Raw genomic sequence first — 15,985 nt, forward strand, 5'->3', positions numbered from 1 at the left:
AAAGCAAAGCTTGCAACTCTATAATGGATTCAGGAGCAGAGGGATCTAGATGGCCACATGCACGAATCATTGAAGGTGGCAGGGCAGGTAGAGAAAGTGGTTAATGAGGTATACAGGATCCCAAGCTTCATACATGGGGTCATAGGTCTGGATCTTCCCCCCCGAGGCTGATGTGTGGATTTGTGAAATTTTCTGGCTTGTCACACCTGCCTCAGGAAAAAGTGTCCCGCTGGTGGGACTTCATTCCTGGGGACATGGATGTGGGATGGAGTCGGTCCTGCCCCCTCCGGACGTGGATCAGAGGGGACCACAGGGTGTTGCTGAGTGCTGAAGCAGGCTATTAAAAAGGCCAACTTTGGTTCTCTGGACCATTGTACCAGTTGTGTTGTTAATATTGAGCCCTTCAGCCCTTAACCCCTCACATTCCATCCACTCTCCATGCATGCTAACTCATGCCTATCTACTCAGTCCCAATAGCCCCTCAAATCCTCTATGTCAACCCCTGCCATTCCAACCAACTCCAAAGGCCCTCATGCCAACCTGTACTGCTCAACCTACTGCCAGTTATCCTTCAGACCCCCCCATGTAAACCTTTGCTTCTCTACTCATCTCCATGGCCCAATGCAATTTAATACCACACATTACTCATTCATCTCAATGACCCTTTATAGCCCCTATGCCAACTTAATGCCAACTGTCTTTTTTTAGTCGTTCATGGGATGTGGGTACCACTGGCTGGGCCAGCATTTATTGTCCATCCCTGAGGGCAGTTAAGAAAGAGTCAACCACATTGCTGTGGGTCTGGAGTCACATTTAGGCTAGACCAAGTAAGAACAGCAGATTTCCTTCTCTAAAGAACATTAGTGAACCAGATGGGTTTTTATGACAATTGACAATGGTTTTTATTAGACTTTTAATTCCAGATATTTTTTATTGAATTCAAATTTCACCATACACTGAGGCAGGGTTCGAACTTGGATCCCAGACCACCAGCCTGGGTTTCTGTCCAGTGACAATACCACTATGCCACTTCCTCCCCTACTCATGCCAACCCCACTACACTTTGCCTTACACCAGGTCTTCTCTAACTGCAGTTTGTGACCTGGGTCGCAAGGTGAGATTTTGCGGTCACAAGTTCTGAGGCAGCAATGGTTGCCATGGATCTCAGACTGATTTCCGACAGCTGACTTAATACCCTTTATGTTGGTGGGCCTGACCGAATGGACTGCTCTCTGAGTCCTGATTACTGCTGCAAAGAAGCCTGTGAAATGATAGGAGTTTGCTGCGTTACTTGAAATAGAAGGGCATTTGGAGAAGGACTTTATAATTTTTAAAAATGCCAGTCAGGAATAATGAGAGACATCAGCCAAAAGGACAACTGCTGATCACTCCCTGTGAAGGAGTGTGAAGGAGGGGTTTCTATATCCCCTGCTTTCTGAGACTAATAAAACAAAGTAGATTAGTTTAAAATAGGGAGTACAGTGTGCCTTACATATATATATCAAAGGTGCCTCACTTATCTACTATATGCAGGTATTGTCTACATAATCACATATATAATCATTTTTGAACAAGTATTATAGGTTTAAACTGTATATTTGTACTTTCTTGTGAGCCTTGGCCAACAAGCAATTTTCCCCTTGTCATAATGTAAAAGAAGTTTAATTAGACAGACCGCATTATTTTGGAACAATGAAGCATAGAGTGTATATCCTATTAACTGGGGCAGGACAGGCAGCTATAATCTACCAAGGTTTTTGGAAATGAATGGATGTATTCAGCCTCCACTGACAAGGAGACAGGAAGCAGACAAGAAAGATGACTCCTTTCTCATTCCCAATACTGCAGGTGTAGGGCAATCCTTGAACCTACCGGATTTGCATAGATGAGTTTACTAGGCAACAGAAGGTTCGGTTGACAATGAATTCCTAATTCTGCTAGATGGTAGAATGCTATTGGCCAAAGCAAATGAAGAGTGTTGATGTAGTTGGACCATCCAGCTTGGATGACAGGTTGGGCGGGAAGATCAAATCTTCAGAAGTATATGTCTGTTGTTCCCATGTGATGTAGTGTCAGACAGAGGTTAGAATCTGACTATCTCACTCCCAATACGTGTTGGTCAAATAAAGAGCAATTTTAATTGCTTACTCTCTTTCACAAGTCTTTGTGTTTGCTGAGATTGGTCGAATACAAGACCCCCTAGTGGGACACCCCAAGAAAATCCACTTACAGAGTGCTACCCTTAGCCTGGAAAATAGTTATAAGGACTGAGTCTGCTGAAGATAGGATGATAAAATAGTGTGCAGTTTTTGCAAATCACTCAGACATTGCTGATGGCAAAGACTGGGTGATGTGACTGGAATGGAGCACATATTTCCCGGTGCCATAGCCAGTGTGGCACAGGAGTGAGCTTTTGAATTAAATTGAAAAAAACATTTTTTTTGAAGAAATTGTAAATCTGTATGAGCTGACAGAGCCATGCCACAGAAATGATTTGCCCTATAGTGACTACAGCTGAAGATGACCCAAATCGCCTCCCCAACTGCACAACAACTAAAGCAACTCCCCATTCACCAACTGAAGCTCCCCTTCTCCCTCCACCCTACCAGCCACTTACCAACACCCCCCAACACACACAGCGCCCCCATCCTCCAAACCACACACACACACACACACACACACACACACACACACACACACACACACACACACACACACACACACACACACACACACACACACACACACCATGCTCAGCAGCACAAAAATGCTTGCATTTGGATTCACCCCCATGGTCAAGCTGTATTCTCTGTTGAGATGATAAATGGGTAAAATCCTCCCTCCCTAATACAAGACAAAATATAAACAGCTTTTTGCAGGGTTCAGTTCTCTCACCAGGTTCACTGCCCTTCTCTCTCATCCCTATGGACTTTATTCTGATATATTTAAAAACCTAAATCAAAATTATTCAACTCAATGGATTGCTGAAAAGGTTCTGCACTGAGTTTCCAAATATTCATTTTAGATTTGACATTTTACAGAATTTTTAAAGCACTGGAAATGTACAGCAATCAGTGTCTCAGAGATTGTCAGTGTAACCTGTCCCTGCTGGTTGTTCTCATTTGCTGATCAACTCACTGTACATTTATAACTTCACACTCAGGCTGTTCTCAATTTAGTCATCACTCCCATGATCCTGAATGAATACTTTGCGTCGGTATTCACGCAGGAGAGGGGCCTGATGTCTGGTGCTGTGCTTGAGGAGTTTGAGGATCCGTTGAGGGATATAGTCATCACGAGGGAAGAGGTGTTGGGACTTTTAGACAGTATAAAGACGGATAAATCTCCGGGGCCTGATGGCATCTATCCCAGGCTGTTAAGGGAGGTGAGGGATGAAATTGCTGGGCCTCTGACGCAAATCTTTGTCTCTTCTTTGGACACAGGTGAGGTCCCAGAGGATTGGCGCATTGCAAATGTAGTACCGTTGTTTAAGAAGGGTCAGAGGGATAACCCAGGGAATTATAGGCCGGTGAGCTTGACTTCAGTTATAGGCAAGCTAATGGAGAGGATCCTCAAGGATAGGATGTATGAACATCTGGAGCGCTGCAATCTGATCAGGGATACGCAGCATGGCTTCGTTACAGGGAGGTCGTGCCTTACGAATCTAGTGGAATTTTTTGAAGAGGTGACAAAAACGGTTGACGAAGGACAAGCCGTTGATGTCGTCTATATGGATTTCAGTAAGGCGTTTGACAAGGTCCCTCATGGTAGGCTGATAGAAAAGGTGAAGGCTCATGGGATACAAGGCCAGGTATGTAGATGGGTGGAGAACTGGCTTGGGAGGAGGAGACAGCGAGTAGTAGTGGAAGGCTCCTTTTCCAATTGGAGGTCTGTCACCAGTGGTGTGCCGCAGGGCTCGGTACTAGGACCTCTTCTATTTGTGGTATATATTAATGACTTGGAAGAGGGGGTAGGTGGTGTGATCAGCAAATTTGCTGATGACACTAAGATGGTTGGATTGGCGGGTACTGAGGAGCAGTGCCTGGCAATGCAACAGGACATAGACAGGCTAGTAGATTGGGCAGATAGATGGCAAATGGAATTTAATCCGGAGAAATGCGAGGTGATGCACTTTGGCCGGAATAATGTGGAGGGGAGTTATACGATAAAAGGTAGAACTATCCGGAGTATAGATACGCAGAGAGACCTGGGGGTGCAAGTGCACAAGTCCCTGAAGGTGTCGGTGCAGGTGCAGAATGTGATGAGGAAAGCGTATGGTATGTTAGCCTTCATAGGAAGAGGTATAGAATATAAGAGTAGGAGTCTGATGTTGCAGTTGTATAGAACGTTGGTTAGGCCTCACTTGGAGTACTGCGTCCAGTTCTGGTTGCCGTACTACCGGAAGGATGTAGAGATCCTGGAGAGAGTGCAGAGGAGATTTACCAGGATGTTGCCTGGTATGGAAGGGCTGTCTTACAAGGAAAGATTGAATGAACTTGGGCTGTTTTCCCTTGAGAGACGTCGGCTGAGGGGGGATCTAATAGAGGTTTATAAGATTATGAAGGGGATAGATAGAGTAAATGGTGGTAAGCTTTCTCCGCTATTAGAAATGGATAGAACAAGGGGTCACGGGCTTAGGGTGAGGGGGGCTAGGTATAAGACAAATATTAGAGGGCAGTTTTTCACGCAAAGGGTAGTGGGGGTGTGGAATGCACTGCCGAGTAAGGTGGTGGAAGCAGGCACGCTAGGGTTGTTTAAGAGTCACTTAGACAGCCACATGAGCGGGCTACATATAGGGGGATATAGTAGGCCTTACTAAACATTGTAGGCTCGGGAATACGTTTTGCCTCAGGGATGTTAGTCTTTGCCTGTTTAATAATGAATTTTTTTGTCTCCACAGGCATTTAAGTCCAGCAAGGGGCATGCATGCGGCAGGTTGTAGTGGGCTGCTCTTGGACGTTGCTTCGGGAGTTGCCTATTGCTTCATGTCGTTAGTGTGCTTAAACTGGACCATCTCGAGGGCAACATGACAGCTCAGAGACTATCTCTGTTGCTGTGCGGACACATGGATTTGGGCCTGTGTCTGTGGGAGTTTGCACGTTCTCCCCGTGGTTGCGTGGGTTTCCTCCGGGTGCTCCGGTTTCCTCCCACATCCCCAAAGATGTGCTTTTAGGCTGATTGATTGGGTACTAAATTGTCCCTAAATTGGACCTCCCTGATCCTCGCACATTAGGCGTAGACTAAAATCATGAATAGGTCACTGAGACAGTGGGACGGCGGCGCGGGCTGGTTGGGCCGAGGGGCCTGTTTCCCGTGCTGTGTTGTTCTTTGCTCTTTGTTCTTTGTAAGCAGTCAGTGTGAAATATAAATAGGCAAACAATGTTCTTGGCTAAATTATTGGCAAGATAATCTGCTGATGATCTGATAAAATTAGTCTCTAGACTTTAGCCTACAGCTAGCCTAAGCTGAGACTATTGTAATGTAAACAGGTCTAGTTCTATATGACATGTTTGAAAATCAATATGATCTGAAACCCAGCCCCAAGGATTTTGAATAATGGATATCTGGGGTATAAAATGTTGCACAATGAAATTCCAGCTACTCTAAACATTATTGATTAAAAATAGTGTACAGGTTAAAAATTGATTTAATTTGATTTATTATTGTATTGGGATACAGTGAAAAGTATTGTTTCTTGCATGCTGTACAGACAAAACACACCGTTCTTAGAGTACACAGGGGAGAAAGAAAGCAGAGAGAGCAGACTATAGTGTTACTTTTCCCAATAGAGTGTGGAGAAAGATCAGCTTAATATCTGATAGGACCATTCAGAAGTCTGATGGCAGCAGGGAAGAAGCTGTCTTTAGTCGGTTGGTACGTGATCTTGGACTTCTGTACCTTTTTCCCAAAGGAAGATGGTAGAAGACAGTACGTCAGTAGTGCGTGAGTCCTTCATTATGCTGGTTGCTTTTCTGAGGCAACGGAAAGTGTAGATGGAGTCAATGAATGGAAGATTGATTTGCGTGATGGACTGGGCTTCATTCATGACCCTTTGTAGTTTTTGTGGTCATGGACAGAGCAAGAGACATACCAATCTGAGATACAACCAGAAAGAATGCTTTCTATGGTGCATCTGTAAATATCAGTGAGGGGCATAGTGGACATGCCAAATTGCCTTAGTTTCCTGAGAAAGTAGAAGCGTTGGTGGACTTCCTTAATTACAGTGTCAGCATAGAGGGACCAGGACATTTGGTGATCTGAAATGCCTAACAGCATCAATAATTTTCATTTAAAAAGCATAGTTTACTGATTTTTGGGGATTCAAATGATTAATGCTGGGCAAACAGTGCAACTGTAGATTTAGAAATGAAATGGCCAATTTTCTTCAAGCTCCTCAAAATTCCTAGCTACACCACTGGATTGATTGCAGGGCAGCAGTCTTTTGTTTTGAGTTTATTCAAATTTTTTCTCACATGCACAGTTAGCCAACTTGAAAGGCTGTGAAAAAGCAGTTGTGTATCTGCTGTCAGTCAGAACATGGAGAATAAAGGATATTAGGAATCAGGGATGTTCCTGGTTTGGTGCCACGAAGCGGGATTGCAAGTGGAGCCCTTGCTTGGAAAGAAAAGTCTGTGTGCCTGAGGAATTAAAATTGTCAAATGTTCCTGGTAAAGCTAGTAGGAGAGATCAGCACTGGAATCATCATAGAGAAAGAAAACTCTGGAAGTCTAAGTGCTAGGCTGGGAAACTGAGGAAAATCAAAACAAATTCCTGAGGGCTGTGGCGCACCTTGACTTGGTCCCAGGAGGTGTGAAGGAACCTTCAAGATCCCAGTAAGTTCTGGCAAACCCTTGGGTGGGTGGAGTGAAAATAGAGGACCGAGTGTCTTGGTGAGACCTTAAAGCTTAAATGATAAGGGTTTACAAAAAATAGTGTTAAGCTAGTATTTGCTTTGTTTAATTCTTGTATGGTAAAAGTTTTTGTTTAAAACAAGAAACCTTATGGATTTTCTTTCAGTTAATAGCTGGGAGTTGAAATTCTTTCTAAAAGTCATTGGATTCCCTCATGGTCTTAACATTAATTTGCAGAAGTGTGTGAGGCCACTATGGGTCATAAAGCCATGACAAGGTCATGGCAATGGCTCCTTCGAACCCTCAGACGATCCTCAGTGAGAGCACTCAAGTCAGCAGCCATCTGGATGGACAGGATCCTTCTGTAATACCGATACTATAAAATATCTAGGTTGCTTCTCCTTAGGTGACAGCTGGTCTTAGTTGTCTTCTTGTCCACTGTTCCTCACCACTGCACCTCTGGTGTTCACGCCTCTGCTCCTTATCATTAGTTGATCTCAGAATAGCTTAACCCACATTTCCTATCATGTTCTGCCTCTCTTTCAATTGGAATGTACGGTCTTCCTGAAACCCCCTAACATGAAACCATGAGGGCTGTAAGCAGCAGGACCTGACATCTGCCACCCCTCCCCCCCAAAAAAACTTTTAAAATGCCCTTATCCATAGGTAAAGAGATATGGCAGCAAATTCACCTGATTTAACTAATTGCTTGCGATGGGACTTTTTGGAGCCTGCCCTCTTCGATGGTGCCTCTAACTGCTGTCCTGTCACTCTGATTTGCTGAGATGGCCTCTGTAGATCCCACTGAGCCTTGTAAAGAAAGTTCACGCTGGCTCTGAACAAGCTGACAACAAGCCCATTATGAGCCTTAACCTGCCAATTTTTATTTTGGGCAGGTTGCTTCTTCCAGTTCTTGTCAAAGTTTCATAAACTTTTGAGCATGATGGTTTTGCATCAAGAAACTGATAAAGAAACCCGAGTGCAGGTCTAAATGAGAGCCACGTTTCCGCCCTTACATTTAAATAAAAATCCTGCCTCTTGTCACGATGTGGGACAAAGGTATCCTTTTAGAAACTCTAATATATTTTTCAACCTCAGTAGTTTCTATCTTAACTACATAGCCGTGATATCAGAGTTGGTACTTCAACATCACTGAACCAGTACTGCTCAGCAAAATTCTAAAAATTCAAACAGTTCTGATGTTTTTTTACTGAATGCTAAGCAAACAATAATGGAGTGGCATGACCCACACTACCTGACATGAGATCACAAGGGGAGAACAGTCTTTAACACAATGCATAGCCTTATTTTCAGTATTTAGCAATGCCTTAAACAACATAAACTCGTATAATTAATATGAAAATGAATGTACAGTGATTAAAGATAGTAAAATTGAGCACTTTGTCTTATGCTGTGTACTAACATGTTTCCAGGCCAGGCTGTGACAAACAGAGTATATTCTGCAGCTGAAAGAGTATCTGATGGTTACTTGGCTGATAACTAAGGCTACGCCTCAATGGAAATCAATGCAGATTGCTGTGGATTGTAGTACACTTCAGTGGTCTCTTGCCAGTGTGGATGTGGTTAGTAGCCTGGAACAGTGGCATCTGTGTCTTTATGAAGTGGATTTGTCTGTAATGCATAGAGCTACGAAACATGAATTCAGAAGCAAAATACTGTAGATGCTGGAAAGCTGATGGAGGGTCACTATTGATGTGGAACATTAACTTTGTTTCTCTCCACAGATTCTGTTTGGCAATAGTGAGCATTGCCAGCTCTTGCTGTTTAGTTTAGGCTGGGAAATACTGTATAGGTCCAGCTGACCAACCTAGCATTCAAAAATTCACTACATACATCAGTCTATTGATTTCCTTACTAAACACCTGTCCAATTTCCTCCTGAAATTACTGATGTTATCAGTCTTGACTGCATACCTCGGTAATCCATTTAAACATTCATCAGCCTCAGTGAACTAATCAAATCCAATCATTATATTCACCTTTGATCTTCTGAGGATCACCCAGTGCTCACTTATTGTATTATAGATTCAACTCCTCAATAGCCTTTGAAGATCTTGGACATTTCAACAAACTATCTCTTTATTCTCTTTTTTCCTTTTCTCTTTATTGTAAACAAACTCAGGTTCTATGGTCTGTCCTGGTAACTCAGATAAATGATACTAAGCAATAGGGAGGCATCCCATAGCCACACCTTTGTGAGCACCTTAATATCCTTCCTGTGATATAGTAACCAGAGGAGCACTTCCACACTTTGGTATAGGCTTAATATTCCATCCTATCATTTGTCTTCTATTCAACACAACATCTGATTTTCTTTGTTTATTGTTGCTGCAGATAATTCCAAACAATGTGACCAAAAATGGCCTGAATTATTTCTAAAACCAAAACTCTGATCATGCCATGGAGATCATGTTTTGCTTCCACTTAGGAAGAAAATAATTTTCACCCCCTCCCCCATACGTGGGAAATAAACATTCATTTGTAAATCTCATTTTCTACACCTTAAACAGAATGACAAAGCTGGCGATATAATTTAGATTCTATTTAAATATAACCAAAATAACACTTGCAAGTTTGTCAATCTTGAATTATTTTGTCACGTCCACATTTACATAAATTGTAGTCTACATTTTCTCAAATGATGGCTTCATAAATCTTCTGATTTTAAAAACTTACATTCTGCGGGGATTATGGAAACATCTTAAAATCAGCTTAAGCTGCTACCATAGCAACACTACCTCTTCAGGTCCATTCAAGATGGTGATAGAAAATGAGTGCATCACAATTGTCTCAACAGCAACAACTGTGAAGCAATTGAAGGGCGTGTTCACCTACAGAAAAGCTAAAACTCAAAAAAGCGCGTGTGTATAATTGTGTTGGATTTACGCACAAGGCAGGCACAAATTATGCTGCCTTTATTCTCCACCTTATTATCATGATCAGAATTAAAAACTTACACTGCTTAACAAATGTGAGATGTATATAAATGAAGACTTTAGGATGGCAGGGTGGCACAGTGGTCAGCACTGCTGCCTCACAGTGCCAGGGACCTGGGTTCCATTCTGGCCTTGGGTGATTGGCTGTGTGGAGTTTGCACACTGTCTGTCTCTTTGTGGGTTTTCTCTGGGTCTCAGGTTTCCTCCCACAGTACAAAGGTGTGCAGGTGACATGATCATGCTAAATTGCCCTTTAGTGTCCCAAGATGTGTAAATTAGGAGGATTAGTGGGGTAAATGTATGGGATTATGGGGATAGCTGCTCTTTCAGAGAGTCAGTGCAAACTCGATGGCCTCCCACTGTGCTATTGGGATTCCTTGGTAAGATCACTTGAGCATCTGATCTCACCAAGAAAATGGGAAATGTCCTGAATGTTATATTTCAATTTTTTAAATGTATTATTAATGAAGATTTTTCATTTTCTACAAATAACAGCACAACACAACCAGTAAATGTTTTAAAGTGCCTTAGCAGACAACAGGATAGGTAGCATTTGCAGAGGATAAAGTTGCTCAGGCAACATGTTCATTCTAATCAAGGCAATTCTACCCAACCAGGAAATCGATAAAGATGACCAATGATGTAAGTCCCACTTAATAGAGACCAATAATGGAGGAAGGTTTGCCTGATATAGCTGCCGAAATCAAGGGCTAATATGAGAAGAAATGTTCAATAAGTACTTAAGCTTCATCAGCTTGGTCTGATTTATACAAATTTGCATAAAAGCTCTTAGAAGTCTCATTAATATCATCTGCTCTATTCCTCTTATTTCCCATGGAGTCCACCACTGAAAAGATATTGTCCTAGTGTATGATTTCTTCCGAGTAACAAACGCCAAACACCTACTCGGCTTATTCCCAAATTCATATAATTTCTGCTTAGCAAACCTCAAACTCCTCTCTGGACACTGGGTCAATAAAGAATCCAGTGCCGACCTAACTACACCAATTCCTTCAGCCTCACATGACAACCATATTCCCTCTCCAATTCACCTAGCTCACTTTCAACTATTGTTGCTGCTCCATTAGTTTTCATCTCTTTCTAGCCAAGAACAAAATGACCAAACCTTTGGCAAAGCCCTTACAGGTCTCCCACAGAAATGAAAGGATGGCAACACAGGAGCGTATATTACGGAAAGGCTGGGCAGAATATATGGTAAGTCAGAAATGTATGGAGAGTGAAAAGTAGAAGACCATAAGAGGAAACAAGTAGGAAATGAAAATGAAAAGGAGGGTAGTGGAAATAAATAGCAATGAAGGAGAAGATAAATGAGGATAGGAAATGGGAAGGTGCTGGGAATGGTACTTTGGGGAGAAGCAGAATCACTCCTTTGGGATGGGAAGAAGAGAAGTGAGTGGTACTTTAGAATGGGAAAAAGAGTGCTAACGTTAACAGAGGAATGGGCAAGAAAAGTGCCAACATAAATTGTAGGGTAGAGGAAAGGGAAGAATAGAAGAAGAATGCACATTTGAACAAAATACAATGCAAAGAGAGGACTGGCTTAATAAATTGCAAATGACAAGAACACCAGATTGAAGTAATGAGGGAGGACAGCGCCAGGCCCATTTTAAAAAAGGTGATAAAACAGGAACAAGAAACTACACATTGTTGTGATCTCTGTAGAGACTGATAACTTCAAAAGAAAGATTCAATCTTCCAGTTATTGCTGGCAGTTGACAAGATTTCACATTTTAAAATTTTTGCTGTAAAAAGACACAAAATAAAACAACATGACTGACAACTATATGTTCCTGCTGCAGGCAACTTACGCTTTAAACTACAGAAAGGACTGTCCTGCTTTTATACTCATATTGCAGTCTCCATGGAATTGAGGTCCTTATAGCAAACAGTCCACAGTTGCTCACAGCTTCCATGTCCCCATTTCACCAAATAGTAACTTTGAGTGACCACCTCCAGGTGTTTCCCTCAGTTTCGGAAAGTTTCCTTCAACTATTACCTAGAGCAAAGCCTGTTCAGAATAGGGGGTCACATCAGAAAGGGAATTAACCAAATAAAAAGCACCAATTTCAGTGTTGAATTATGAGATTAAATTATGATCTTTAAGTAAAGATGCATGACTTCTCCTGGGCCTGGGATAAGGGTGGGCGTTCATGCAAAGAATTCTAAAAAAACTGGAGCGTGGTCAAAGATCACAATACTACTTACACAGAAGCAACCGACTGCAGTATCATCTTTGGCATAAAAGTTAGTCACTCCTGGTGTGACACAGATAGGGGTTGAGAAAAGTGAACTCTTTATCCTTAGAATTCAAAGCTCTCCACACATCCAAATAACTCACCCCTTCACAAGGTGAAGCCAATGCCCTAACTTGCTGTGTAGGAGTGGTCCTTGTAATAGGGAATTTGTCAATAAGTGAATTAAGATGGGAATTAAAATCACCACCCATAGATGAATAATCAGAGTCCATAATATCCTCACTGACAAAATCCAGGGAATAATTGGGGGGACCATGACATTTATTATCAACACATTCTCCCCTTATACCATCACTTGGCAAGATTCCTAAGGTTTCAATCAAGCCATCTCTTACTCTTCTAAATTCCAGTGGACACTAGCCTTACCTGGCCAGCCTTTCTTAGATGTGGAGATGCCTGCTTTGGACTGGGGTGAACACAGTAAGTAGTCTCAAATAAACCTGTTGGACTTTAACCTGGTGTTGTGATAGCAAAAGCCACTAGCTTTTGGAGTGCTGGCTGCCCCTCCATCAGGTGAGTGGGAGTTCTAATCACAAACAGGGCATATAAAGACACAAACTCAATTTATAGAATGACTGGAATGTGAGTCTTTACAGGTAATCAAGTCTTAAAGGTACAGGCACTGTGAGTGGAGAGAGCGTTTAGCACAGGTTAAAGAGATGTGTATTGTCTCCAGACAGGACAGTTAGTGAGATTTTGCAAGTCCAGGCAAGTCGTGGGAGTTACAGATAGTGTGACATGAACCCAAGATCCCAGTTAAGGCCGTCCTCATGCGTGCAGAACTTGACTATCAGTCTCTGCTCAGCGATCTGCACTGTCGTGTGCTGTGAAGGCTGCCTTGGAGAACACTTATCCGAAGATCAGAGGCTGAATGCCCGTGATTCATGAAGAGTCCGCCAAGAGGAAGAGAACAATCTTGCCTGGTGATTGCCGAGCGGTGTTCATTCATCTGTTGTCGTAGCGTCTGCATTGTCTCCCCAATGTACCAAGCCTCGGGACATCCCTTCCTGCAGTGTATCAGTTAGACAATGTTGGCCGAGTTGCAGGAGTATGTATAGTGTACCTGGTGAATGGTGTTCTCACGTGAGATGATGGCATCTGTGTTGAAGATCTGGCATGTCTTGCAGAGGTTGCTGTGGCAGGGTTGTGTGGTGGCATTGTCACTGTTCTCCTGAAGGCTGGATAGTTTGCTGCGGACAATGGTCTGTTTGAGGTTGTGCGGTTGTTTGAAGGCAAGAAGTGGGGGTGTGGGGATGGCCCGGCGAGATGTTCGTCTTCATCAATGATAGGTTGAAGGCTCTGAAGATGATGTTGTAGCTTCTCTGCTCTGGGTAAGTACTGGACAACAAAGGGTAATCTGTCCACCGTGTCCCATATTTTTCTTCTGAGGGGGTCGGAGCGTTTTTCGCTGTGGCGCTTTGGAACTATCAATCGATGTGTTGAGCACCATATCCTGTTCTTATGAGAGCATCTTTCAGTGTCTGGAGGTGTCTGTTGCAATTCTCTTCATCTGAGCAGATCCTGTGTATACAGAGGGCTTGTCTGTAGGGGATGGCTTCTTTAATGTGTTTAGGGTGGAAGCCGGAGAAGTGGAGGTTATCTGCGGTACGGTGAAATGCTGAGGTGACCGTCCTTAATGGAGATGCGTGCGTCCAAGAATGCAACCAAAACCAGAGATTCCTACGAATGAGCCCTCCGTATACACAGAATCTGCTCAGATGATGAGGATTGCAATAGACATCTCCTGACGCTGAAAGATGCCCTCATAAGAACAGGATATGGCGCTCAATTCATCGATTGACGATTCTGATGTGCCACAGGAAAAACTGCACCGAAGACAAACACAACACATGACAGCACAGAGTCGCTGAGCAGAGACTGATAGCCAAGTTTGGCACACAAGAGGACGACCTCAACCGGGATCTTGGGTTCACGTCACGCTATCTGTAACCCCCACATCTTGCCTGGACTTGCAAAATCTCACTAACTGTCCTGTCTGGAGACAATACACATCTCTTTAACCTGTGCTTAATGCTCTCTCCACTCACATTGCCTGTACCTTTAAGACTTGATTAGCTGTAAAGACTCACATTCCAATCATTATTTTGTAAATTGAGTTTGTGTCTTTATATGCCCTGTTTGTGATTAGAACTCCCAATCATCTGAAGGGGCAGCCAGCGCTCCGAAAGCTAGTGTCTTTTGCTACCAAATAAACTTGTTGGACTTTAGCCTGGTGTTGTGAGACTTCTTACTGTAAAATGTCCAGGCCAAAGCACGAAGGCTGTTTTTGAAACACTTCTTGGGAACTGTAGGACAGAAAGGGGACCTAATCTATCTGTGTGGATAGGGGATATTGCCCCCACCCACCCACCCACCATAAAGATGTCACCCCACCCTTTTTCCTTCTACTTGCCCTCCAACACCTTCACCCTCCTCCCTAAACTCTCAACTCCTTCCTATCTTACAGACTTACCTCCAGATGCTATGATTTTCTTCCTGGGACCTCCTTAGAGTCCTAGCAGTGTCCAATATGGAGTTTTGGTGGTGCTGGGACACCTAGAGCTGCCAACCAATCTGATTGGCTGGTAGCTCTTGGAGATAGGATTTCCTGTACACAGAGATGCAGAGGTCTGACCATCAGCCCATTTAGTCTGTCCCAATGTGTTTTCCTGTGGGGCAGCCTTTTTAAATCAGTCCTTTCTGAGGGACTGATGAGTCCTTTCTGAGCAGTCGGCCCTGTGAAATCTAATGTCAAGTTCAGCTCGTTGTCATGTTTGTGCCAAGGCTACAATGAAATCTGGAGCCAAGTGGCCTTGGCAGAATCCAAAATAAGCGTCAGCAAGCAGGTTTTCAGTCTAGTCTATCTAGACCCTCATAATCTTGTATACCTCCATTAAGTTACCCTTTAGCCTCCTCTGTTCTAAGAAAAATAGCCCCAGCTTATCCAATGTTTCCTCATAGCTGCAATTTTAAAGCCAAGGCAACATTCTTATAAATCTCTTCTCTGCTCTCTCCAGTGCAATTATGTCCTCCTGTGGTGACCAGAACTGTACACAAAATTCCAGTCGTGACCAGCATTTTACACAGTTCCATCATTATGTCATTACTGAATAAGGTATAGATACAAAAGCAAAGAAAATAATTTTAAATGCTTTCTTCACCACCTTGACCATCTCTCCTGCCACCTTTAGGGATCTGTGGCCATGCATTCCAGGGTTTATCTCTTCCTTTCCCCATCCCAATATCCTTCCATTCATTGAGTATTGCCTTCTTTGTTTGCTGTCTCCACATTTCTCTGCATTGAATTCCATTTACTTTTCTGCCCATTTAAACAAACTATTGATATTCTGAAGTTGACAGCAATCTTCTTCACTACCAATTACACAGCCAATTTTTGCATTGTCTGCAAATATCTCAATCATGTCTCCCAAAAATCCAAATCATTAATATATAGAACAGACAGCAAGGGCCCTGTGGAAACTGCTTTTCATTCACAAAAACATCCATCTACCATTACCCTTTCTTTCCTGTTGCTGAGCTAATTTTGGATCCAACTTACCATATTGCCCTGTACACTATGGGCTTTCATTTTCTGACCAGTCTGCCATGTAGGACCTTGTCAAGTGTTTTATTAAAATTCACGTAGACAAATCCACTGCACTACTCTCATCAATTCTTGCTCAATAAATTTGAGTAAATTAGTAAGACACAACCTTCTCCTAACAAAACCATGCTGTCCTGGATGAATCCAACCCTTCTTAAACGTTCTTCCTGTCTCTCGGAATTGATACTAATGATGTGCCCACCACCAAAGTCAAATCGGCCATCCTATAATTATCTGACCTATCCCTTGCACCTTTTCAAAATAATGGCGCCACTTTCATCCAATCCTCTGGTACCTC

The sequence above is a fragment of the Carcharhinus amblyrhynchos genome, chromosome 11 (assembly GCF_965287045.1).
Source record: "Carcharhinus amblyrhynchos chromosome 11, sCarAmb.v2.hapA, whole genome shotgun sequence".
Taxonomy (NCBI): domain Eukaryota; kingdom Metazoa; phylum Chordata; class Chondrichthyes; order Carcharhiniformes; family Carcharhinidae; genus Carcharhinus; species Carcharhinus amblyrhynchos.